Source organism: Carlito syrichta, unplaced genomic scaffold (assembly GCF_000164805.1).
Source record: "Carlito syrichta isolate Samal-C Ts95f unplaced genomic scaffold, Tarsius_syrichta-2.0.1 Scaffold304984, whole genome shotgun sequence".
NCBI lineage: Eukaryota > Metazoa > Chordata > Mammalia > Primates > Tarsiidae > Carlito > Carlito syrichta.
The window spans coordinates 86,160-112,405 of NW_007249080.1; the positions used below are offsets into that span (position 1 = coordinate 86,160).

Sequence of the window (26,246 nt, forward strand, 5' to 3'; positions counted from 1 at the left end):
CCCGCAGGCCCAGGCAATCCACTCATCTCAGCCTCCCAAAGGCGCGGGATTACAGGCTGAGCCACCGAGCCCGGTTTGTAATTGCAATATAATATAATAAGTGCTTGCTAAATGTAGACACATAGTAATCTCATTTACACCTGTAAGGGTTTCCAGTGAAGTTTACTTGAGACTTGAAAGCAAGCAGGAGAGAATTTTAGAAAGAAAAGGACCTCATCTAGCATGACATTACAGGGGAGAAACACAAAGAAACAGAAATCAGAAGCAACAAGCCAGCAGGGGGAGAACAGAGTTATGGATCTGGAGATATGTATGGCCTGTTACAGGTGAAGAACTGGATAAAACAGACTAATGTTATGGTCAGAGCTTAGCATATGATGAAGAGAATGGAACAGATTATATACATGAGGAAATTAACAGGAAAATTTTCAACAGCTTGAAATCAATTAGCACAAAGTCATTTATAATTCCTAAAATTGTGCTCTGTACTTTTTTAATCCATGAAGCTTAGAATATTCAAAAAATTTAAAGATAAAGAATAGGTAAAACTGTTAATCACTTGTTCTGTGTGATGATTAATTTTTTTATGAGCAGTATTTTATATACAACATGAAATTAGAGCTGAGATGTAGGAAACATAATCCTTACCCTCAAGAAACTTTCAAGTGCAACTTTCTCCATGAAGTATTCCTTGACCGTCTAATGTATTTAATCATATACTAATTTGTATTGAACAAATTGCCTGGCATATAATATAGCCAATTAATTTAGAAACTGTTACATATTACTATTATTATTAATAAAAATAGCTTGAAGTTCTTTATATATAGGACAAGAGTAGATGCCATCATTAGTCCATTTAGTCATACTCTTGTAATTCTGTTCTGTTCTTCCTTGAAGCAGATTTGATTGAAAACTTGGTCAGCAGCCGGGCTCAGTGGATCAGCCTATAATCCCAGCACTTTGGGAGGCTGAGGTGAGTGGATTGCCTGAGCCTGCGGGTTCGACACCTGCCTGGGCAACTTGGTGAGACCTCATCTCTACAATAAAATCAAAAATTAGCTGGACGTGGTAGCGCATACCTGTAGTTCCAGCTACTTGGAAGGTTGAGGTGGAAGGATTGCTGGAGCCCAGCAGGTTGAGTCTGCAGTGGCCGGGAGTGGCCACTGCACTCCAGTCTGGGTGACAGAGTGAGACTCCAACTCAAAAAACAAAAACAAAAACAAAAACAAAAAAAAAAGAAAACTTGGTCAGCTCAGGACAGCGGAAAAGGAAAAGGACTATTTGATTTTACCTAGGCTTAATTTTTGAAGCTTATGGTAGACAGAAATGACAGTTTTTCAATATGGCAGTATTTTTTACATGATCATCAGGTGAAGAAGTCATGTGTGAAATTGTGTGGGCTTATGATTATATGTATATACACATGTGATTTTGGAGAAAGAGAGAATGTACATAAATGCATGTACATGGGGAGGTAAGTTTAATATGAGTCTCAGGAACTCCAAACAGTGTAAATTCCCTACCTAAAGGCAAAACTAGATTCCAGATTAGTTTTAGAATAGCCCTGTTTCTAAATCTTTTGGTGGAACATGTCAGGGTTCATTAAGCACTTTAGGATTTACCCCTATGCCTGAAGCTGGAAAAGAATCAAACCTTCTCAAAGAGTGTATGTCATTCTACTAAGGCCTTTTCAATGTTGCATTTCACTAACCCATTATCTTCTTAAAACAGTTTTCAACAATTTAGTTAAAAATAAAATGGCAAAGAATGGTGTCAGCAAGAAGATAAACCAGGAGGACCTGGGCCCACAGTCTCCCTTGGAGTCACTGAATTAACAACAATATATGGACCAGAATATCTTCTTAAGAACTCTAATGATCATTTGAGAAGTGGCAGCACCCAAGTCAATGCAAAACCAAGAAGGGATCCTAGGAAAGTACAGAGTATTTTCCATGACAATGCCCCTCCCCCTACTCAGCATAGCACGGTGCACATGTGAGGAAACCTTCTGTTCAGAGGATCCTCCCTTATGATAAAAACAAACTAGCAGATTGTAAGTCAGATATATATTCCAGTTTATCTAGGGGCTTTTTGAAAGGGTGCTTTTTGCATCATTTTATTCAGAGCACTGATGGGAATGATAGAGTTTGAAAGCCACTGGAATAAAAAGGTAAGTTGCATGGCATGTTAGAGCTGCAAAACTGAAGTGGTTTTGCAGTTCCACAGGAAGATGCCAGAAAGAACAAGAGATTATAAACTTCTGAGAAGAAATGGGCAAGCTGCTTTGGGAATTTGAGACAGATAATGGCATATACAAAAGTACAGAGATGACCCATTCCCAGAAAAGGTTTGAGAGCTCCCCATCCTCATAGCTAGTCTGACTGATAGAGGTAATTCCTTCATGAATCCAGTCCATAAAAACTAAGAAAAGTGGATATTTTCTCAATTGCTCAAATATCAACAAAAGATCGCAGGGCATACAAAGAAACAAGGAAATGTACAAAGCAAACTCTGGGCACAGACCCTAAAGAAATGGAGATCACTGAACTTCCTCACAAGGAATTCAGAAAAAATATTTTAAATACTGCTGGTGACCTCAAAGAGAGCAAATAGTTAACTAAACAAAATCATGAAGATAATGTATGAACAAACTGAGAATATCAGTGAAAATGTAGAAACTATGAGAAACAACCATACAGAAACTCAAGAGCTGAAATATACAATAACAGGATTGAAAAAAATCCTTAGAGAGGTTCAACAGCAGATATGATCAGGCAGAAGAAAGAATCAGTGAACTTGAAGACAGGTCATTTTAAATTATAGAATAAGAGGAACAAAAAGAATAAATAATGAAGAAAGATGAATAGAACATAAGGAACTTATATGATACTGTCAGGCAGATCAATATACAAATTATGAGAATTCCAGGAGAAAAGAGTAAAAAAAAAAGGACAGAGAGTTTATGCAAAGAAATGATGGCCCCAAACTTTCCATATCTCAGGAAAGTAATATACATACAAGTTCAAGAAGCTAAATCAACTCTAACTAGGATAAATCCAAAGAGTCCCACACCAAGTCATATTACAATCAAACTGTTAACATTCAAAGAAAATCGTAAAAGCAGCAAGAGGAAAGACACTCATCATGTACATGGTAGCCTCTATAAGATTATCAAAGGACTTCTCAGCAGAAACCTTGCAGGCCAAAGGCATTGGGATAATCTATTCAAAATGTTGGAAGAAAAATACTGCCAACCAAGAGTACTACATCCAGCAAAACTACTTTAAAAATAAAGAATGAATTAAGATTTTATCACATAAATTAAAGCTGAGGAAGTTCATTCTACTGGATTTACTCTACAATAAATACTAAAGTGAATTATTCAAGTTGAAATGTAAGAACATTAGACAGCAACATGAAGTCATAAGAAAATATGAATACATAATATCCTTCAATAAAAATAAATATATGGACAAATATAGTCACCTGTAATATTATAATTTTGGTGCACAAATTTACTTTTAACTCATATATAAAAGTTAAATAACAAAAACATAAATAAACATAAATCCATGTTAATTGATATGTAATATACAAACATGCATGTTGGGAGATCAATACATAAAGAAGGAAGCAGTAAGGAATAGAGTGCTTTTGTATATGATTGTCAAGTTGTTAGTAGTTCAAAGTAGAATGTTACAACTTTACTCTGTTGTATGCAGTTACAACAGGAACCACAAAGAAAATACAAAAGAATATACACAAAAGGCTACAAAATAATTCTTAACAAATTAAAAAATATTGAATTTATGCAAAATATTGAACATTTGAAATCAATTATCGGATTCAGAAGATAATTTGCTTACATCATTGATAAGCAAATGAATTTCCAGTATTTACATTCAGCATTACACGTCATCATAAAAACATGAACATAAAAAATATGAAAAACCATGTTGAAATGCACTTCATTGTCAATTGAAGTTGTATATTACCTACAAATAGGATATCAAGCAAAAATCAATCAGAGAATGATTCTGAGAGAATCTGTTGGCTATATGGAATTACCAATAGAATATTATTGGCAAATTGTGTGTTAAACATTCTTTCTATCTGTGAAATTTATATCGCACCCTCTTTTTTGAGAACTGGTTATTAAGCATTTACCAGCACAGAATTGATAGTGTCATTTTCTCGTGTCCTATATGTTTATAACCTTTTTTCTCTACTTTTCATGCATTTAACTCAGTGTTTCAATCCAGATATTCTCTATTGGTCTATTTTCCAATTCACTAATTCTCTCTACCCAACTATTACCAATTATAAAGCCAATTTATTAAATACCTTTTAAAAATTATGTCATATTTTAAATACATGAATCTCTATTTGGTTCCCTTTTATAGATTCTGGTTCTGGTGAAATTCCCTCTCTTGCCATATATCATCTTATGCATAATAGTCACAGTTACATAAAAATCTATTTGTGATAACTCAAATACCTGTTATCTGTGTGTCTCTTTCTATTGTCTGTTTTTCTATCATTTTTTTCCTGTGATCCTGTGTCTTGGTATGCTTGTAATTGCTTAATTAAATTAAAATGATAGATTCTGGGTATTGTGAATGAAATATAGTAGAGGACTTGGGAGCATTATCAGGTTCAGAAAAAATTCCCCTCGTCCCCTTGTTGGCAGTTAAAGGGACATAGATCATCTGAATTAAATCAAGTATCAAACTGACTTGATGCTGGGTGTTTGTTCTTATGACGAGGTTCTTTCTTCACCTGTTTTCCTCCACTCATACAGTCAAACTTATTGGAAGTTCAAGCTGAGAGCTTGGACTAGTTATAAAAGCTCTTCTTTCCTAATGGTCTTTGGCTTCTTAGTTCAGGACCAAGAGTTCAGCGAACACCACTCTATTTATTTTTTTATTTTCTGCAGTTTTCTGTTTGTCTCTTTTGCCTTTTGCTCTGGGCAACTTAAGAACATGTGCAAGTCTCAAAGGCAAAATCATGGAATGGTGGTCTCGCTTCTCTGCTATTACTATCTTTTCTACCTTCTCTCTGCAATTTGACAACTTATATCCTAGCTAGGAGTTTTAATCTGAAATCCATTCCCCGCACCCCCAGTATTATGAGATTTCCAAAAGTCTGCTACTTATTAGCAATGTATTCTCATATTCTTGATCTCTCTTTTCACACCAGAATTGGTGTTTGCCTTGAGGGAAAAAACTGCTTACAGAATGTTGGTTCACATTTCTCTGATTTCCTTCTCTTAAGGATCTTGGGCTCTAAAATCCTAGTTGCCTTTTAGCTACCTGGTGCCTTCAAATATATTTTAATCATACATTTAAAAAAATAGACATTCTGGTTATTCTCAGGGGGCATTGATCATCTCCAATCTATTTTATTATAGCTGTATCTACATGCTTGTTAGACGACTTCCTATGCCTATCTTGCTGTACCAGGACAAAGTTCTCTCCTAGTACCTCTCATAGTATTCTGTGCATAATTTTATCAAAATAATTAGCACACTAAAAGGTATTGTCTTTTGTTCTTGTCTGTCTGTATTACTAGACCATAAACTAGAAATAAGAATGTATTTTTTATTACTAATATCTGGCACATGATTGCTGCTGAATAAATTATTATTTAATAAATAATTTAAAAATGTGGGAATAGATCTGTAGATTTCTGGATGAAACAGTATGTCAGTTATCTGACAGATACTCCAAAATTTGTTTCCTTTATATTTATGGTTTAAAATCTCTCTCAATTTCTTCCAGTACCTGCATAGCTCTTTTAAAAAATTTAAATCTTAAAACAATCTGGAATTTATTTTGTTGTACAGATAAAATAGAATTATAATTCTGCTTCTTTAGTTACTTTCATCATAGAAAAGACAATAATGCCAAAAGTAAGGATAATTTATTTTGATATTTTCACCCATATATTATTTAATTTGCTAGAATAACGTGTTTTAATTAAAAGCAATATTTTTGGACATTGTAAACCTATAATGATTTATTATTAGACATATTTGTATTTCTTTCCTAATATATTTTTGTATTCTTAGATATTATTTGTTCACTTTGTTTCACTAGATATTAAAATCATATGAATAGTGTGAAAAATGCTATTTAATATATAAATAAAAAACTGGTTACATATTTATGTTTAAATTTCCTGGTTAGAATTTGACTCCTTTCTCTATGAAGCCTTCCCAGATTGCTTAAGGGAGAGTTAGCCACTCTTTTTCATAATTGCCATGGTTCTTTGTTTATGGCTCTTTTGTGGCCTTTGTCAACTTGCATTAACTGTATTTGCTTAAAATTAAAATCCCATTCCTATTTCCTCTGCCCTTCCTATTCCTCTGTCAGGATTTATTTTCATCACAAGCAATTATGTTATACTTAAAATATGTTCATATCCCCTGCCTACACTATCTCTCTTTCTCTTTCTTTCTCTCCCTCTTTCTCTCCCTCTCTCTCTAGCAGTGGTAAACTTCATTAGAGTAGGCATTTTTTTCTGTTTGGTTGACTATTGTATCCCCAGCACCTAGAATAGTCCTTGACACATAGCGTATGTGTTGAATGAATATCTGCATCCTACATTAACTTATGAATTCACTGAAGACAGGCACAATGATCTAAGACTTTGTGTTCCAGCACCTCCTATAATATCTACTACAGTGGATGCTAAATCAGATTTCTAATAAGTGATAACCCATTCTCTTATAAAACTAAAGGAGTTCATATTGTAGTTCATATACAGAGATAATCCTACTAATTGTAGTGTGTATGTATTATTCAGCAAATAATTCATAGAATTAGTATGCAAAAGTGTGATATATTTTAAATTTACTTTATTTCTTGAATGCATATTTATTCATTTATTGAATTTTAGGAACCTGTTATAATTAATTATGTAGACAGTTTTATATTTTTCTTTTTCATACCTTTTAGAATTTAAAATATTATCAATTAACTTTGCCTTATTATATGTTAAAATTCTATAGGTGATATAAAATAATTTTTTCACTTATTAAATATGTATCCTACAGCATACATTTTATTAGGAACAGAGGAAACAAGATCCTAATTAATACCAAACATTTACATAGTATTTTCCATATATCAGGCAGTGTTATGAGAAATTTATATATATTTACTTCTTAAATTCTTGTAAGAATTCCATGAGGTAAGTACTATTAGTGTGTCCATTATGATGATGAGGAAACTGTGGCACAGATAAATTAGTATTGCAGTTTGTCATTAGAGTCTGTCTTCAGTATCTAGCCAAAGTCTAGGGACTGTATTCAAGTCTTTCTTTAAAAGGTGGCTTCTTAGAAAAAAATCGTTCTGGACTTATCCTTTGCTCACTTTGCCATGGGTTCTAGTATTCAGTTTCTTTCTTCAGAACTGCCTTGGGGTCCTTCCTTAAAACTTGTTTGTGAAAAATGCTGTTTCCTCTATTCTCACTTTCCCTATTTCCCCTAAGACAAATATGCTATTGAACTTACTAGATATTCTGAATATTATGTTGAAACATAGAAGCTCATAAAAATAATACATAAAAAATTATAAAATCCTCATGTTTCTTACAGTAGTGGTTTCTGGTATTCATATAAACTTCGTTGGTTATAACTCACTTGTAAAATGCAGATCTATGTTGTGGAACATTCACCATATCCTACTTAAATGACTTTTAAAAAATTAAGTAATATTGTTTTCTTGAGGGTGCTGGAAAATATATGATATGATTGATTTCCAGATAGGCAGTATTAAAGGAATAATAGATGGTAAACATTACCTATGAGAGCAGAAAATCATTTCAATCTATTTTTAATTTAGAAATAAATAATTCTGGTTGGTTGATTTTGAAAGTAAACCATATGTTGTTTACATGTTTTGGCATTTATCCAGTTTCACTCAAGATGAGAGTGAAAAAAAAATTGTAAGCCCTCTACTAATTAGATAATAATGAACACGATGAAAACAGGTGCTATAACTTTTTGAATTATGAGACTGCATCTTCAGAACAAGCTCAAGTTATGAAAAGAGGATCATGAGGGAAAAACAATCTGCATATATTCTGAGGTAGGTACATAGTTATCCTGGAGATATATACTAAGGCACACATCAAACGAAATGTATCTGCTATTTTTTCATTCCGATACAAATAAAAAACACAAGTCAAAATGAGTTTTAAAATACCCTGTCCATTTTATACGAACTCCTAGCTTCTAGTTAATATCTTTAAGCTTTCAAACACATTTGGATGACAAGCAGGACGTGACTAAAGATAACCTGATGATTTTGCTGAAAGGTCAATAGGGCATTGAATCTATCTAGCATATAGATCCCCTCACCTCTGAGTGACAGCAACATCCATAAAGTCTTGTTCTTCCTCTGCACTTGAAAGAGTCGACATAGATGATGCAGATTCTATGGCTTAAGCCACAAAGGAGAATAATTATAGTTAGTGGGGGAAGGGTGGTGTGTAGTAATAGCTGCTCCTGACATAAAGGATTGAGAAATGGAAAAGATAATAGGGAAATAAAGGAGTAAAAAGGACAGTTTGGATGACTCCCTTGGTGAAAACCTGACTCATGGTGGTTTAGTAAACTGAACCTTTGCATCTGAGAGGGGAAAACTTTTCCTGCCCTGTATCTTTCCTTCCAATGAAAAGGATTCACACATGTGAATTGCAGGAATGTTTCTGAAGAAAAATGAACATTCAGTGTCTCAAATAATTAGAACTATTTAAATGCATGATCAAATTTTTAAAGTATATAATCACATATGTGTTTATTTTCAAAAAAAAATATATATATATATATAAAACTGCTGTGTTTGAAAATAATATGTAAAATTTCCCCTCATTTGAAATATGGCTTGATCCTAGATCTTTTCTGCTGTGGCACTGGCACTTAAATTCCACTTATAATTACTTTTCTAAATGATTAGCACTTATTGTGATTATTCTCTGGTTAATACATGTATGCAAAATGTGGCTGCAGGATTTGCTTTTGTTAGCATATCCCCTCCCCCACTCTGAAACCTCAAGGCTCCAGACGTTGATGCTGGAGAAAGAAAATGGATGTGTGTGTGTGTGTGTGTGTGTGTGTGTGTGTGTGTGTGTGTGTGTGTGTGACTGTATCTAACCTTCAAGTTGATACAATGGTGATGATACACAAACAAAAAAAAGATAAGTCTTTCCCTTGATAATGCCGTTCTTAACATATTATAATCATTTTAGAAAAGCTGAAAGTAAGCAAAAATGCTTTTAATATAAGTAGGGGTGGTGTTTTACAACAGCTATATAGAGAATATACAACTGGAAATGTATTATAACTGAAAATGGCAATTTTATTAAATAATTCTGTGATCTTCCAGCCATGTTCTTAAACAGTGATCTCCCTGTAGCAAAACGCATAGATAATCAACAACCTGGTCTGGCAAGTAAACTTATTGGGGGATTAAATCCTAAAGGAAGGAGCCCATAGCCCTGGAGGAAGACTGAGTACATGTTTCCCAGAGTCTTTGAAGGCTCATCTCAGTAGTCCCACTGCTAGAATGTGCTCTGTTGTCATAGCAACACCATCTCCTGCTTCATACAGGAAAGATTAGCTCTTACTGTGCAGAGGAGAGAATTTAGGGGAAGTCAGACTAATCCCTGGGTGCACTTCGAGAGAAAGGTTGGACCTCGCCTGAGGGATGCTGTATCTGCAATGATAGAATTGGCCTGCCACAGACACTGGTATTTAAGTTGAAGAGCAGAATTCACAGTAAGTGTCAGCTCCTCCACACTGGAATAATGATGAATGAGGTTTGTCTAAGTCTTGTTGAAGACTGTCCCGTGCAGCAGTAGAATGACAACAGGGGACTCTGATGAATGCCAATGTTTTCCTAGTCCAGGTGGTAGATAAAGGGTTATTGACCAGATCAGAAACTTGAGGAAAATGTTTAGATACTTTTGAAATGTCCATCTAAAATCCTGGAAGCGTGGCAAAATGAGATAAGCAAAAAAATGTATTATATGCTTTTTGTACTTAATTTACTTACCCTAGATTGTTACACATTTAAATCTAAAATTCCATAGAGAGAAAAAAAATTATGAAAAAATGTGTCTAAGCAAGTTGTGCTTTTTCAACACCAAAAATGATACAATTTTATTTTAGGATTGTAAATTTTCTTTTTCAATTATATATACATTTTTAAAAAATCCTTTCAAAAGTATACCAGTGGAGTGGTTCTTTTAAGGTAGTCATAATATGAAAAAGACATTTTTGAGGGAAGAGTAATTTATTTAGCAATTCTATTTGGTGTTGGTACTTCAACTTTTCAGCATAGAACATGTGCAATGTATAAAATTTTCAGGATTTTTTTTGTTGAATGTCTCACATGTATATCGTTATGGGGGGATGTCTATATCTATGTGGATTTATTTAGTTTCTTTTTCCTCTTGATTTGTACTTACACAATTGCCTTCCACAATTACTATGAAGCATATTTTTTGTTAGCTCAAAAGATGGAAACCTTTTTATAGATTTTAAACGTTTGATATTAATATCTATTGTGGATTTGTTTAATCTTTCAAAAACTTAATTACTTCAAAGGACACTTTAAATCATATGCAAAATTTAAAAGAATTTTTCAAGAATATCTAGATTTTTACATACTACATGTTAATGTCATCCTTGTGTTTATAATTATCAGTGTGTATTACCCTAAATGTATGTATTTCTTATTAAAATATTTATGCTGAAAATTATATTATGCTACATTCATGATATTTTTAATTGTTTCCATCATAGCTAAATATTTATAATGTGTACTTAGAAACTGGGTTTTCTTTCCCCTATGCACAATTCTAAGTTACTAATATACTACATACTACAGTTAATATCACAGGCTTTGCTAAATATAGCCATTATCATAAAAATATTTAATTGCCGGTTGAAGTGTTTTAATCTCTCAGAATGGAGAGACTTGGATGTTGCTGCAAAAACAGAAAACAGATCACAAATGCACTCCCAGAAACTTGCTAGAATAGACCATAGGTCTTAGAGTTGAACAGTTATATTAAAATATTGCATAAAATTATTCTCTCTATATGTTATGAAGTACACACAAAACAAGAGGGTCATACTTGGCTTAATAGCATTCAGGCTGTAGCTATGCAGAACCTAACACTCTTAAGAAAATGGAGACAAAGCAGGAAGTCAGGAAACCCTTCTCAATAAATGATTGCAATTTATTCCAACAACATCTTTGGCGATTTCTATCAGTAGTACAGGGGAGGATCCTTAAAAATTACAAAAAAGGGAGAGTCAAATCTGCTCCTTTTGTCTTCCTTATGAAACAAACTAAAGTAGCTTATCTCCTTTCATAGACTTCGGGTAAAAATAAGAGAAGTCAATACCTTATTCTGAAAACAATGAATGTTGGAGGGGTCACTGTATGATGCTAGGATTAGAATTAATAAAATAGGACTGAGAGAGAAGAAGAATAGCTAAGAAAAAAAAAAAAGCACCATTTACTGAGATAACAGTATAAAGTATATAAATAAATAACTGAATAGTAATTTTAAAAAATTAAGTCAGGGATTTTGCCCATTCATTATCTTAATGAAAGTTGTTTGAGAGGTATTTGTAACCAGTTTCATTCCTAGTCTTCTGTGTTTATTTCTTTTGAAAATATAGTGGTGACTGACCTGTAAACTGAAGACTGGTAGGGATTTTAACCCCCCTGAGACAGGTAGGTTTGACCCCTTCTTCTGTCAAGATATTGCTTGTTGAGGACCAGATCATTCCCCAAAGTCAAATTCTTCCTTGAAAGGCAATGCTTCAGGAGTCTTTGAAAGAAGTCACTCCATTCTGACTGGGTCTTGGAGTTTGAAATGTCATTTGAAAAGCCCAGGAGTCATTATAAGAATAAAAATCTCCAGGTCATCCAGGTCTTCTGAAAGCTCTGAGGTTTGTAGATGATACAGAAGTGGTCTGAACTTTTGCACGGGAAACCAGAGTACAGAAAAGAACAAGAGGAATCATTGGACAGAAAATTAACAACAGAAACATCTGCCAGGGAACACTCAACAAACAGATGCACACAAGAGGCATTAATACACTATTTGTATAATGGCCAGTTATGTGAACTGAGATTAGTTTCCAAAATTGCCCAGTGTGGTTGATTGTTGATGTGTGTGTTACAGAAGTATTGAACATGAACATATAAATGTTCAGCACAAAAGGTAATGCGATGATATGAGCACTTATTGTATTTGCTTTTAAAAATCAAATTAACGTTTGATTTGACCATGTTTGATTCAGATCTATGGCACATTGTTAGGTTGGAAAGGCTATATTTGAGAACTGTTAAATAGCAACAATTTCTATTTTCTTTCTTAAATTTTGGCATTTACACTGACATAAAGATATTATCTATATACTCTGTAAAGCTTAACTTTGTATGTCTCAGGACAAATATGTAAATTACTAAATTCATTTTTTTTTCTGAGAGTTGCATATAAGCAAATGGGTAGCATGGTGTGTGGAGCAGATAGTTGGATCAGTGTTTGAGATTAGATTGTAGGAAAACCAGAATGTCAGCCTGTGACATATACTTTTCATGATATATATTTTTGAGGGCAGATGGGGACCAATGGGCATTTGTGAACTAGAAATAAGAAATAGTAGCAGTGCTTTCTGTGAAGATGTATTCTACACATGTGGAGTAGGATGAATAGATGGTATGGGCAATAGTTAGGGGAAGAGATTAGCACTGAGAACATAAACTAGCAGAGAAACATTGAGAGTTAAAAGTAGGGAATAGATGGGAAAGAAGTCGCAAGCATAGGGTCTATTGAATTTTATTTATTAATTTATTCAATCAAGATTTATTTGGCTTTTGCCAAATAACAGGCAAAAAGATAGGTGATAAGAATTGCAGAGCAAAATGCTAATGTTTGGAGTTTCATAAAAACACTGAGTCTGGCAGGTATGAACCACAGATAGAAAATCATTATATCTTGTGGTATGCAATGGGATCCAGTGAACTCAGAAGATAGATTTGACCAGTAATTATATAGCACAAAAGAAAGAACCTTCAATCCTAGAAATACAAAGGAGCCATTATAAGACATAAGGAAAGTCAAAAGAAGGAGGGGATTTTTGAAGAGAACAACCGTGGTAATAAGAGGCAGCAATTTGATTTTAGACTTCTTTTTTTATTTTAAAGATGTGGGGTACAATTCAGAGTTAGGTAGCCAAGTGGTCATCGTTTAAGTAAAATTTGGGTCTCCCAATGGTCCTCACTTCACCTGGTGTGAGATCAGGTACCCTTATTGGTGTTATGTACCCCAAATCCCCTCCCCCACCTCTGGCAGTGACCTGCTACTGCTAATCTCTTTCATGTAGCATTATTCTTTTTTTAAGATTAAAGAATATAGTTTATTTAGAAAGTAAATTAGAGAGAGAGAGAGAAAGAGGCGATTTACCTCCCCAAGGTAGAGGAGGGGGGCAAAGCTTAAGAGTACATAAGCTGGCCATAGTTCAAAGAGCACATGGCCACACCTCATGTAGTATTCTTAAGTTTGATCTTCAAGTCTTGAAAAACAAATAACTGCATTTGAGTATAGTAGCTAACTTACAGTGAAAACTGTTTGTAAAATATTTGTTTTAGGTCCATTGCTGTATAGAATTTTACAGCATCTTTAGCATTTTTTGGACTACTTTCTATATTTTATTTCCTCTTTAGTATTTGTATATAGCAATCTAAATATGTGGAAACGTGTCATGTTTCTTCTCCATTTGATGTATACAACTTTGTAATATGTCCCAAAAAAATTGTTTGTTATTACTGGAGTCTGATAGTTCTAAAATTTAATAATTTTTAACTTGGGAACTTTTGCTCTTGGCATTAATGTACAATAAAAATAAATTCAAGACAAAGGAAAAAGCAATATGTATTCGGTTGAATTTGGGGGAAAGCTCTTTGTAGGAATTACCCAATTAGTTAGGGGCAAAAACATTTTATTGTCTTTTTTATCTGGAAAATTGATGTAATTTGCTATCATTGTAGTCCTGAAATAGTAATAATTATAACAATTGCAATAACAGCCTTAACAATTAAGAGTAGCTTCGTACTTTATAGTTTTTAATTGTTGGAGAAGGAAACAATCCTATCAACAAAAGACCCCCAGTACCTATGTAGAAGAAAGAGAGGGAATGCATTTAATAAAGAGTTAAGTATATGAAGTGACACCAACATGACTACAAAGTCTGGACAGAATTTCACGTACATTTATACAATGAAGTAGAAGAAAGAACAGTTAATATTTCTCTATCTTCTTGACAGGTAAATGGATGCAACTGTGATTGCCTTCTGTATTTGTTTTATGAGAGAGACCCCCCTGAGCTAATTCTAGAGGTAACATTTACAGCATAAAGACTGTTCCTGATCTTGGATTGGAAAGACAAAAGTTTGGGTCTTTTATTCAGACCTATGTGTTTTCAAGAAGACACTCTAAAGAGGTGTCTTCAGCTGTCACCACCCCCTTCAAAGATAATTTATCCTTTTACCTTTACACAATGCACCTTTTGTTTATATTATCTCATTGTATTATCACAACACTGTGAGACACATGCAAATACTATTATGTCCCAGTTTTATAAGAGAGGAAACTGATGCTTAGAAAGGTCAAGGAATAGTTTTAAAGACACGCCTAATAATTAGAGAATACTTCTAGCTCATTCTGCGTCTCACATTGTCATTCCTTAAATGATGCATTGTTTAGGGTCATTTTTGTGCTATATAGGGAGGTAGTGATAAAGAAAAATGCTTTTATTGTTGTTGCTTGGGTACCTGTATACATATGCTCTCTATTATAAATAAGCAGATCACTGGACACAGTCTGGTATCTCATAGAAACTCATTCTACTCTAGAAAAAGGAAAATGATAAAGACTGCAACTGTTGAAGCTTTAATAGAAATAATGCTGTTCTGGGATTCATATTATTTATCTACCCACCCACCCATCCATCTGTCCATCCATTTACTTATTTGTTAGTCATTCAACGAGCATTTAACAAATTCCTACTATGGGCCTACTTCTGCCTGGGGAGCACTGCAAGTACATGAAATAAGTCAGAGCCTGTTGTCTCTCCCTTCAAAGATAAAACTAACTTCCTTGATATTGACCAGATACTGAGCTAGATGTTCTGCAAACATTAATTCACTTAATAGTAACAAATGCCCTGTAATGTAAATTCTACGGTTGCTTCTGCTTTTTCTACAAGGAAACTAAAGCTCAGAGAGATTGTGACCAAACTACACAGCTTGTAAGTGATAGGACTGGGTCCTGAATCTATGTTTTAGTGACTGCAAAGCTTATGCTCTTACCAGGAGTTTTTCTGCCAATTTCCCAAGTGTTGAAAGTATCACAGTGAAGGTTAGTACAAGATACTATACTGACAAAGGAGAGTGTTTGGGCAAGATGGGGATCATCTGAGAAGAGTTTAGCATCTGAAATTTATCTGGTTTGTAATATGGAGATAGCTATTTCATGGAATTTTGGGTGGAATTAAAGGTGACAGCAAATATAAATAAACTTTTACTGAACTAAGTGCTTAACAACTGAAGCAACCACTTATAGTCACTCTTCTGCCTACTTTTGCTTTAATTACCGGCTACATTTTTCTTCTTTTTCTTTTTGTTTCCTTCTTTCTTTGGTGTTTCACAAGCACTTGGTCTATGCATATAAATGCAATCTCTCCTTTACTTAAAAGTCTGGGAGATGATTAAAGATCAGCAGATCATCTTTCCAACCTTTGATCCTCTGTATAAATTCAATGGGATTCACAATTGGGATAGGAGCTAGTAAATGTATTCCTCCGAACTTTAGAAAATACCATCATGTTTTCTGGCCCAATTTTTCTCTGTACTTGTCGAGAGAAAGAAGTTTGGTGGGAGGAATATCTTCAGAGTTTTTCATTTATGAAAATGAGCTACCATTACTGGCTAGGAAACTTGTCTCTTTCTGTATTTAGACTTCATTGATAGATTTGATTGAATGGGTTACAGAAAAGGGCAAGAAAATTAAAGTTAGAGAAAGGAAAGTAAATGTTTATAATAAGGATTTAAAAGGAGTCAATGGGTTCGCTATCTGAATCCAAACACAAAAATTTACTAAAGTATATTAAAAACTTTAGTGACCCATAGAAAAAAGCTATTTTTGTTTCTGAATGTATGACTATGTATAATTTTATATTGCTGCCTGATACTATCCTTTTAAATCACAAGCATAATTTTATGCAACAGAAAGCTGTTTAAAGACTATTACTTAGCCGGGCTCGGTGGTTCAGCCTGTAATCCCACGCCTTTGGGAGGCTGAGTTGAGTGGATTGCCTGAGCCCACGGGTTCGAGACCCGCCTGGGCAGCAAGACCTCATCTCTACAATAAATCAAAAAATTAGCCAGGTGTGGTAGCCTGTAGTTCCAGCTACTTGGAAGGCTGAGGCGGAAGGATTGCCGGAGCCCAGCAGGTCGAGGCTGCGGTGACCAGGAGCGGCCACTGCACTCCCGTCTGGGTGACAGAGTGAGACTCCAACTCAAAAATAAATAAATAAATAAAGACTATTACTTTAACCATGATAGAATCATATCACATACCCTTTGGAAAATCTTAACTATAGTATTATGAAGAATAGATCTGTATAATAAATATTAAAAACAATAATCAACATTACAATATAGCTAATACAATGACTTGTGGAACAAGCTCAAGGTAGATTTTAAAAAGAGAATAAGAAATTAACTTTGATTGACACTGCTTATAACTTCCAACCTCGTCTAATATCAGTAACCCCAATTAGTAAAGGATTAAAAATAAAAATGGAAAGGAAAAAAAGAAAATCTACTTATAATGCTTTTTCAGTGCTTAGAAAGGAGTTTAGAAATTTAGAAAATCCCAGAATCCATGACTTTATTACAGAAAGCAGCAAATGTGTATCCTCTTTCTAGAAATTGCTTTAAGCATGTAAGAAATTAAAGGGTGATAACCAAGCTTATTTTTTTTTCTTTGGTTAATAAGGTCCCCAGGGATGACTATTTCCCATATCAGGAAGGAGGCATGTGCTTCTCTTAACACCGGCCACATAGAGAATATTAAGGATTTTTTTTGCCTTTAGTTCTTTCTTGTGGTTGCCTTTCTTCACAGTGGGGAGTGGAGGAAAAAAGGCCCAAGAATGTGATTTCTTTTTGCTCATCTTTTTGTTACAAACCCTCACAGCATTGTTCCTAAGTTCTCTTAAGGTTTCTTTTGAGCTGAAAATTTTAACCTGTTACTTGAGGTTTGCTTCTTCTTGACCCTATGACTTGATTTTCTTATGCTCATTCTCTCTTAAATGTATATCATATTTTTTAACTTGTCAGGGGAAATAACAGTACTGAGACTACCATGTTATTATTAATGTCTCTTATTATAATATTTCAGTTCAGAGGAATCAGCAATTAAAGCAAAATATATATTCTTGAACCTATGATGGAAAACTAGATTTATAACTGGGCAAGTATTTGTATTATATTTTTTCAACATAGACTAATTTTGGTTATCAGATAAAATTATTTGGACTGTTCCTTGCCAAGTTTTAGAGACTAAATAGATATCTTACTAATTTTACAACAGAAGGGCAAAAATTCAATAAGGTAACTAAAGCATAAAGTATACAATATACTTCTGACCAAATTTATGTAAACAATATTGGCATGGGATTGCCCTGAGATCTGGGCTATATCACTGCCACCAGAGCTTATGTCATCTGGTTATTTTTCTTGTGTATCCTCCATGATACCTACAATAGAAACACAAGGACCAGACCGTATCTCATTTGGTTATTTCTTTTGTTTATCCTCCATGCTACCTAAGGTAGAAATACAAGGTGATTCCATTAAATGATACAATAGATTTATTTTTTATTGTCCTGTACCACAGTGGGTGGGAAGCATGCAGACTGGCTTAACATATTATTCCTTCTGGTGTATCTGCCCCACTGTAGTTTTTTGATCTATGTACTTATAGACTAAGAACCCGCCTTGCATATTGTATTAATTCAAATTGTATTAATTCTTTTATTAATTGATTAATAAAAGATGTTAATGAAATGCAGATTTGTTCCAAAATATATAATCATGATTAAAGCATTAATCCTCATTAGAATAGCTTCTATCACCAATGTATCATTAATAAAATATTATATATTCATATAAAGTGTATAGTCATGAAAAAAATCCCCAAAGTACCAAAACTTATAAAGAAAAAGGAAGGGTCCCCTATTCTCCACTGTATCCCCAACAGATAATCTCAATGGACAGTTTGGCACGAACTTTCCAACAAGATAGAGATATCAATTGATCAATGTTATCCTTAAAAAAAAGTGATCACCACAATTTTGAATACAGATACTCCTCATCTTACAATGGGGTCATATCCCAACTAGCACCCGTTGTCATTTACAATGTAATAAATCAAAATGCATTAATATACCTACACTATTGAACATCATATCTTAGCCTAACCTACTTTAAACATTCTTAGAATACTTTTATTAGCCTATAGTTGGGCAAATCATTTAATGCAAAGCCTGTTTTGTAATAAAATGTTTACTACCTAATGTAATTTGTTGAATGCTATACTGCAATCGAAAAATAGAATGATGGTGTGGGTGGTAAACAGAATGTGGAATGGAGGTATTCAGTTTCTACTAAATGTGTATCTCTTTTGCATCATTATAAATTCACCACGGGCCATTTGTATACATGTTTTTAAATTTTTTAATCATGATTTTGAAACAGTTCTTGGAAAGAACAGTTTGCCAATGTTTTGCTGATGTTTTGATTGTTTTTAAACCATTACTACAGAAGAACTATTTACAGACTAAAGAAAAGTGGAATGGTATTGACCACATATTTATTTATTTTTGAATCATGAATTAATTGTGGCAAGGATTCAGCTGAAATGATAATTAAATACACAATTTTATAGATACAGAAATGGAAGCTAAGTCAGATAAAGACTTGCTCTTAAAATATTGGTCTGCAAATGTCTACAGAGCTGAAACCATAAATTAAAGATTCACTAGAGTCGGCTAACCAAAAGAGAAAACGAAAGTGCTTTCCGCTTGTTAATTAATGCTGCAAGAGGAGTTGTATTGCAGAAAAAGAGCCTCCCAGACATATGAGAAAAAGCAGTGGTCTGAATGTCAAAAGAATTAAGTCTCATTCTATTATACTGTTCAATATGGAACCCTCAGTAAACAATCGTGTCCTTTGTTCTCAATATAAACATTTAAAATTTGGGATCATAGTCACTATTTTTCTCAGAATTGGATAGCAATAAGACAGGGAAATAAATGATCCAAAATGAATCAAATTACAGAAAAAAATATATAACTCTAATGTATAATTATATATATCATAATATATAAAATATTGTGTTCTGATGTCTATATTTTTTATACATTTTACAATTTTTGATACATAATATGTTTCATATTTATGGGCTATGTGTGAATATGTTTTACAAGCATAAAATATACAATGGTCAGGTATTTGGGGTATCTTTCACTTTGTGTATTTATTATTTCTGTCTGTTGGAAACATTTCAAGTTCTGTCTTCTTGCTATAGAACACTATATTGTTTCTAACTTTTGTCACCTCAGTCTACTGTCAAACATCAAAACTTTTCTTTTTCTTTTTTTATTTGTTTTTCATTTTAAAGATGTGGGGTTAGATGGTATCTCAGTGTGGTTTTGATTTGCATTTCTCTGATGATTAGTGAGGCTGAGCACTTTTTCATGTGTCTGCAAAACTTATTTTTCTATCTAACTGTAAGTCTGTTCACATTTACTAACCTCTCTTCATTTCCTCTTCCCACCCTCACACTCTTCACCACTTCTGATATATATTATTCTATTCTATATCTACATGATATAAAGTTTTTTAGCTCCCATACATGTGTGAGAACATGTGGTGGTATGTATTATTCCATGCATGGAGTATTTTATTTTACCTAATATAATAGCCTCCAGTTTTTTACACGTTGCTACAAAGGACATGATTTCAATCTTTATTTTTGGCCAAATAGTAGTCCAGTGTGTGTGTGTGTGTGTGTGTGTGTGTGTGTGTGTGTGTGTGTACACCATTTTCTTTATCCTTTTGTCTGTAATGGATGCTTAGGTTAATTCTATATCTTTGCTGTTGTGACTAGGGCTGTAATAAGCATATGAGTGCAGGTATCCCTTTGGCATACTGATTTGTTTTCCTTTGCATAAATACCCAGTAGTGGGATTCCTGGAACATATGGTAGTTCTATTTTGAGTTTTTTGAGAAATCTTTATACTGTTTTTCATAGGTGATTTTACTTTTTACATTCCCACCATCAGTATGTAAAAGTTCACTTTTCCTTGCATCTTCACCAACATTTGTTATTTGTTGTTGTTTTTAATAATGACCATACCCACTGGTGTAAGATGAGCTCTCATTGTGGTTTTGATTTGCATGTCTCTGATGATTAATGATGCTGAGCATTTTTTTCAATACCTATTGGCCATATGTGTGTCTTCTTTTGGGAATTATCTATTCATGTCCTTTGCCCAATTTTTAATGGGATTATTATTTTTTATTGTTGAGTTGTTTGAATTCCTTGTGTATTCTAGATGGTTAGTCCCTTCTTAGGTGAATAGTTTGCAAACATTTTCTCCCATTCAACAGGTGGTCTCTTAATTTTGTTGATTTGTTTCTCTGCTGTGTAGAAACTTCTTAGTTTAATATAATCCCACTTGTCTATTTTGGTTTTGGTGCCTGTGCTTTTGATTCTTAGCCATAAAATATTTGCCTAGGCCAATGTCTTGGTGGTATTTACTATGTTTTCTTCAAGTAGTTTTATAGTTTTGTATTTTCCCAGCACCATTTATTCAGGAGGGTCTTCTTATCCCACTGTATGTTCTAGGTGCCTTTGTCAAGTATGGGGATCTATTTCTGGATTCTTTACATGATTCCATTGGTCTGTGTGTCTATTTTTTATAACAATACAGTGCTATTTGGTTACTGTCTTTTTTGTAATATAATTTGGAGTCAGATAGTGTGATACCATCAGATTTGTTCTTTTTCCTCAGTATTGCTATACTCTTTTTGGTACTATATGAATTTAGGGTTGTTTTTTCTCTTTTTGTGAAAAATGACATAGGCTTTTTGATAGAGATTGTATTGAATATGTATATTGATTTGGGCAATATGGTCATTTTATTGATATTAATTCTTCCTATCCATAAGCATGGGATGTCTTTACATTCGTTTGCATCCTCTAAAAATACTTTCATGGGTATTTTGCAATTTTTCTTGTAGAAATTTTTCACCTTCTTGGTTAAATTTATTTAGATTTTTTCTCTTTTTTCTGTAGCTATTGTAAATGAGATTGCTTTCCTGATTTCTGTTTTAGCAGTTTTTGCTATGTTGTATAGACATGCTACTAATTTTATATGTTGATTTTGTACCCTGCAACTTTATTGAATTTAGTTATCAAGTTTTAGAGTTTTTTGGTGAAATCTTTTGGTTTTTGTAGATATAAGATTATGTCATCTGCAAAGATGAACAATTTGAATTCCTTTTGTTCCCAATTTATTTATTTATTTATTTATTAAGGGTTAGGTATACAAATACGTTTCGTTCAGGCACCTTTGTTGATAAGACATGTTTCCCCATCCCCAGATAGATATTTACTACCGTTAATCCCATCTCCCTCCCCCCGCCATAGTTTCCCACTACTGTCAGTCATTTTCTTATAGTATTACATTGGATGTTCAAGGTCCACTATATGAGTGAGAACATGTGATACTTGGATCTTTGTTTCTGTGAGAGGTCACTCAGTATTATAGACTCTAGTTCCATCCAGGTTGCTGTGAAATTCATGATTTTGTTCTTTTTTATGGCTGCATAGTATTCTGTCATGTATATGTACCACATTTTTTTTAATCCAGTCCTCTTTTGATGGAAAGCATGGTTGCTTCCAGGTTCTTGCTATTGTGATGTTCCCAATTTAGATGCCCTTTATTTCTTCCTCTTGCCAGATTGCCTTACTATGATTTCCAGTATTACATTGAATAGGAGTGAAGAAAAAGGGCATCCTTGTCTTGTTCCAGTTCCCAAAGAAAAGTCTTTCAACTTTTCCTTATTCTGTATGATATTCACTGTGGTTTTGTCATATATGGCAGTGCTATTTTGAGATATGTTTCTTCTATGTCCAGTCAGTTGAGTTTTTAATCACGAAGGGATGTTGAATTCTGTCAAAAGCTTTTTCTGCATCTGTTGAGATGATTATATAGTTTTTATCCTTTATTCTGTTGATGTAATATATCAATAGAATATATAATAATTTATGTGTGTTAAACTATCTTTTCTTCTCTGGAATAAATCTCACTTGATAATGTGTATTATCTTTTTGATGTTCTGTTGAATTCAATTTGCTAGTATTTTTGGGAGGGATTTTGTGTCTCTGATCATCAGAGATTTCAGCCTATAGGTTAATTTTTTGTCATGTCCTTGCCTGATTTTGGTATCAGAGTGACACTGGCCTCGTAGAAGGATTTAGGGAGAATTCCTCTCTTTTTAATTTTTTTGAATAGCTTGAGGAGGATTGGTATTTGTTTTTCTTTATATGTTTGTTAGAATTCAGAAGTGAATTCATTGTGTCCTGAGCTTTTCTCTTTGTTGAGAGACTTTTTATTACTGATTCAACATCACTACTTGTTATTAGTCTGTTCAGGTTTTCTACATCTTCCTAACTCAATCTTGGTAGGTTGTTATGTTTCCAGGAATTTATCCATTTCGTCTAGATTTTCAGTTTGTTAGCATCCAGTTCCTCATGATAGTTTCTGATACTCTTTTATATTTCTGTGATATGAGTTGTAATGTCTCCCTTTTATTTCTGATGCTTTCATTTGGATCTTCTTTCTTCTTGGTTAATCTAGCTAAGGGTTTATCAATTTTTTCTTTTTGAAGAACCAATGTTTTGTTTCATTGATACTTTTTATTTTTTTATCCTCTATTTTGTTTAGTTTTTCTCTGATTATTTTATTTCTTTCCACCTACTAATTTTGAGTTTGGTTTGTTCTTACATTTTTAGTTCCTTGAGGTATATTACTAGATTGCTCATTGGAAATATTTCTACTTTTTTTAATGTGGGCATTTATTGCTAGAAATTTCCATCTTGGTAGTGCTTTTGCTGTATCCTATAGGTTGAATTATGGCATTTCCACTTGTATTCACTTCAAGAAATTTTTTGATTTCCATATTAGTTTCTTAATTGACTTAATGGTTGTTCGGGATCATGTTGTTTAATTTTCATGTATTTTGAAATTTTCTCCTTGTACTGATATTTAGTTTTATTCCATTGTGATCTGAGAAGATATTTGATATTATTTGGCTTCTTTTAAATTTGTTGAGACTTGTTTTGTGATCTTACATGTAGTCTGTCTTGGAGAGTACTTTCTGTGCTGAGCAGAATAATGTGTATTCCACAGTTGTTGGATAAAATGTTATTTAATGTCCATTAGATACATTTGGTCTAATGTGCAGCTTAAATTTAATATTTATTTGTTGGTTTCTGTCTCAATTGTCTTTCTAAAGCTGAGAGTAGGGTGTTAAATTCTGCCACTATTATTGTTTTGAAGCCTATTGCTTTCATTAGGTCTAATAATATTTGACAATAACAGTGACAGTATGTTGGGGATAAGGCTTTATGAGTCTGAGTGTTCCAGTATTGGGTACAGACGTATTTAGAATTGTTATATCCTCTTGCTTGATTGATCCCTTTATCTTTATATAATGACCTTCCTTGTCTTTTTTAAAAACTATTTTGACTTAAAATCTGTTTTATCTGGTATAAATTTAGGTACTCTTGCTCACCTTTTTTGTTTCCTTTTATGTGAAATATCTTTTTTCATTCCTTTACTTTCAGTCTATGTGTGTCTTTACAGGTAAAGTGCATCTTGTAGGCAGCTTATAGTTGCATCAGTTTTTAAAAAATCCATTCAGCCAATTTATATCTTTTAAGTAAAGAATTTATTCCAGTTATAGTCAAGGTTATTGTTGATATTTGCAGTTTTGTTATTGTCATATTGTTTAGAATTTTCTGGGGTTTTTTTTGTCATTGTGGTTTGGTGGTTTCCTGTAGTGGCACCATTTGAATTCTTTCTCATCCTCATTTGTATGCTGGTATTACCAAGGAGTTTTATATTTTTATGTATTTGATTGATGGTGAATGTCTTTATTTCACTTTCATGTCTAGAACTTTCTTGAACATTTCTTGTAGGGCCAGTCTAGTGACGATCAATTGCTCAGCTTTTGCTGCCTGTGAAAAACTTTATCCTTCATTTATATATGCTTATTGTTCTGGGTATAGTATTGTTGGCTAGCAGCTTTTTTTTGTTTTGCTTTCAGCACTATGGATATATCATTCTATTCTTATCTATAAGGTTTTACTGAGAAATCTGCTGTTAATCTGATAGTGTTCCTCTATAGGTGATTAGATGCTTTTCTTTTGCTGTTTTTATAATTCTCTTTTTGTTTTGATATAAGACAGTGGCAGTGGCAGTAGCAAAATGAGTTACTGGGTCCCAAATGGTATGTGCTCATATTGGTAGTAGCTATGATGGGCTGAGCAGACCGTTCTCTAGGTCTGCAGGTGCTGCCTTCAGACAGGTGACAACTATGGTGATAGAGGGTGGATGGGTAGTCCCAACATCAGGACCTGGGTGGAGTGCTCATGTGCCACTGTTAGTGGATGGGGCTGGGCAGTACCCTTACCTCCAGACTGTGTGCTCTGGCATGGATGCTGGGCCATGTGGGCTTGTTTTCTGATTCCTTGATGATATATGTGGTAGGCAGGGGTAGGGTGATCCCTAGGCCATCAGCAGAATGTTCAGGTTATAGGTCGCAGTGGTTGCACTGCTGCCCTGCCACTGAGGAGGGTGATACTGTCTTTAGTGGTGGCTGCCTAGACTGGCAGGTGGGAAATGTGTGCACCACTTGCACCTCAGCCCTAGTAGCACCCACACCTAAGCCCTGGCTGCAGTGGTTGACACCTCCCTTTCACCTTGTTTGTACTTTAGACTCGGGCACAGTAGCCTGCAGTTGCTCATGCCCAAGCACTGGGGACAGCAGCCCAAGCTTTTCTAGTGCCTCAGCCATAGCACTACTTGGTTTCAGAACAGTGACAGTATGTTGGGGATAAGGCTTTAAAATGACACCTTGCTGTAGCTGCTTATGTCTTGGAAGTATGTGAGACCAAGCACGAGCTTTCTCCCTGGGGCAATGCTATAGCACAGTCTTCTAGCTGCTCCCTATGTTCGTTTCAGGATCCATGAGGGTCAGGAGGTTCTTCCATGCCTAGGATCACCAGTGTCCATGGAGAAAATGTAGACTGATAAGGGTCTCTCACTTACCCTGTCCTTGTATTGGTAAGTCTCTGTTGACTCCCAGCTGATCCTGGCTGAGCAGGCTGTCTCTTCTCTTCCTTCTCCTTTAGGCACCTCCTGTCACTTTTACATTGAATTTTAGTGTTCTCTCTTGGATGGTATATTGAAAGTATAATTATCTACTCACTATATTGGTTTTTAGTTGAGGAGGCAAGTATGAAATCTCTCTCATCAGCCATCTTGAAGCCTCTTTACAAATGTTTAGTGAGGATCTATGAGGTCAGGATATTCAAGAAGTTAGTAGACATGTACCAGTCCTCAGAACTCAATTACTCATCTGTGGCAAGATAACTATAGGACTTGGAACCAAATACTTGTATTTCTGTTGAGTCTAGTCATGAGTAAATTGGCTTGAATTTTCTTCACGTTTTATGATTTTTGTTTTTTTCTTGTATACAAAATAGTTGTCCATGATAAATTAGAAATCAAAAGATTAGATTCTTTATCACAGATAGTTTGAGAAGCACTACAATAGGGAATTGGTACTATGTCAGATACAATAGAGAGCAAAAACAGACTTAATCTGCTCTCTGAGAGCCTGAGTCCTTGGGCAGACCCAGATATTAATCAAATAATCATTTCCAAGTGATCTTGTCATTAAAACTGAGATAAGGGCCCTGCTTCGACCACTTTCCTCTTCTTGTTGCACCCTTTTTTTTTTTTTTGAGTTGGAGTCTCACTCTGTCACCCAGACTGGAGTGCAGTGGCCGCTCCC

The 26,246-nt window shown here is 34.1% G+C and overlaps 1 protein-coding gene across 3 annotated transcripts in view; it reads left to right on the forward strand.

Annotated features, from left to right (window-relative positions):
• The window catches only part of NOL4 (nucleolar protein 4), a 282,271-nt gene that overhangs the window by 72,399 nt on the left and 183,626 nt on the right, over window positions 1–26,246 (forward strand). The window contains exon 1 of one of the 3 annotated variants that reach the window (XM_008061041.1): window positions 9,614–9,787. The exons of the other annotated variants lie outside the window; for them this stretch is intronic. The gene's annotated coding sequence lies outside the window, so the exon portion shown is untranslated. Of the gene's footprint in view, window positions 1–9,613; window positions 9,788–26,246 lie in introns of those variants that run through there. 3 annotated transcript variants of the gene reach the window in all.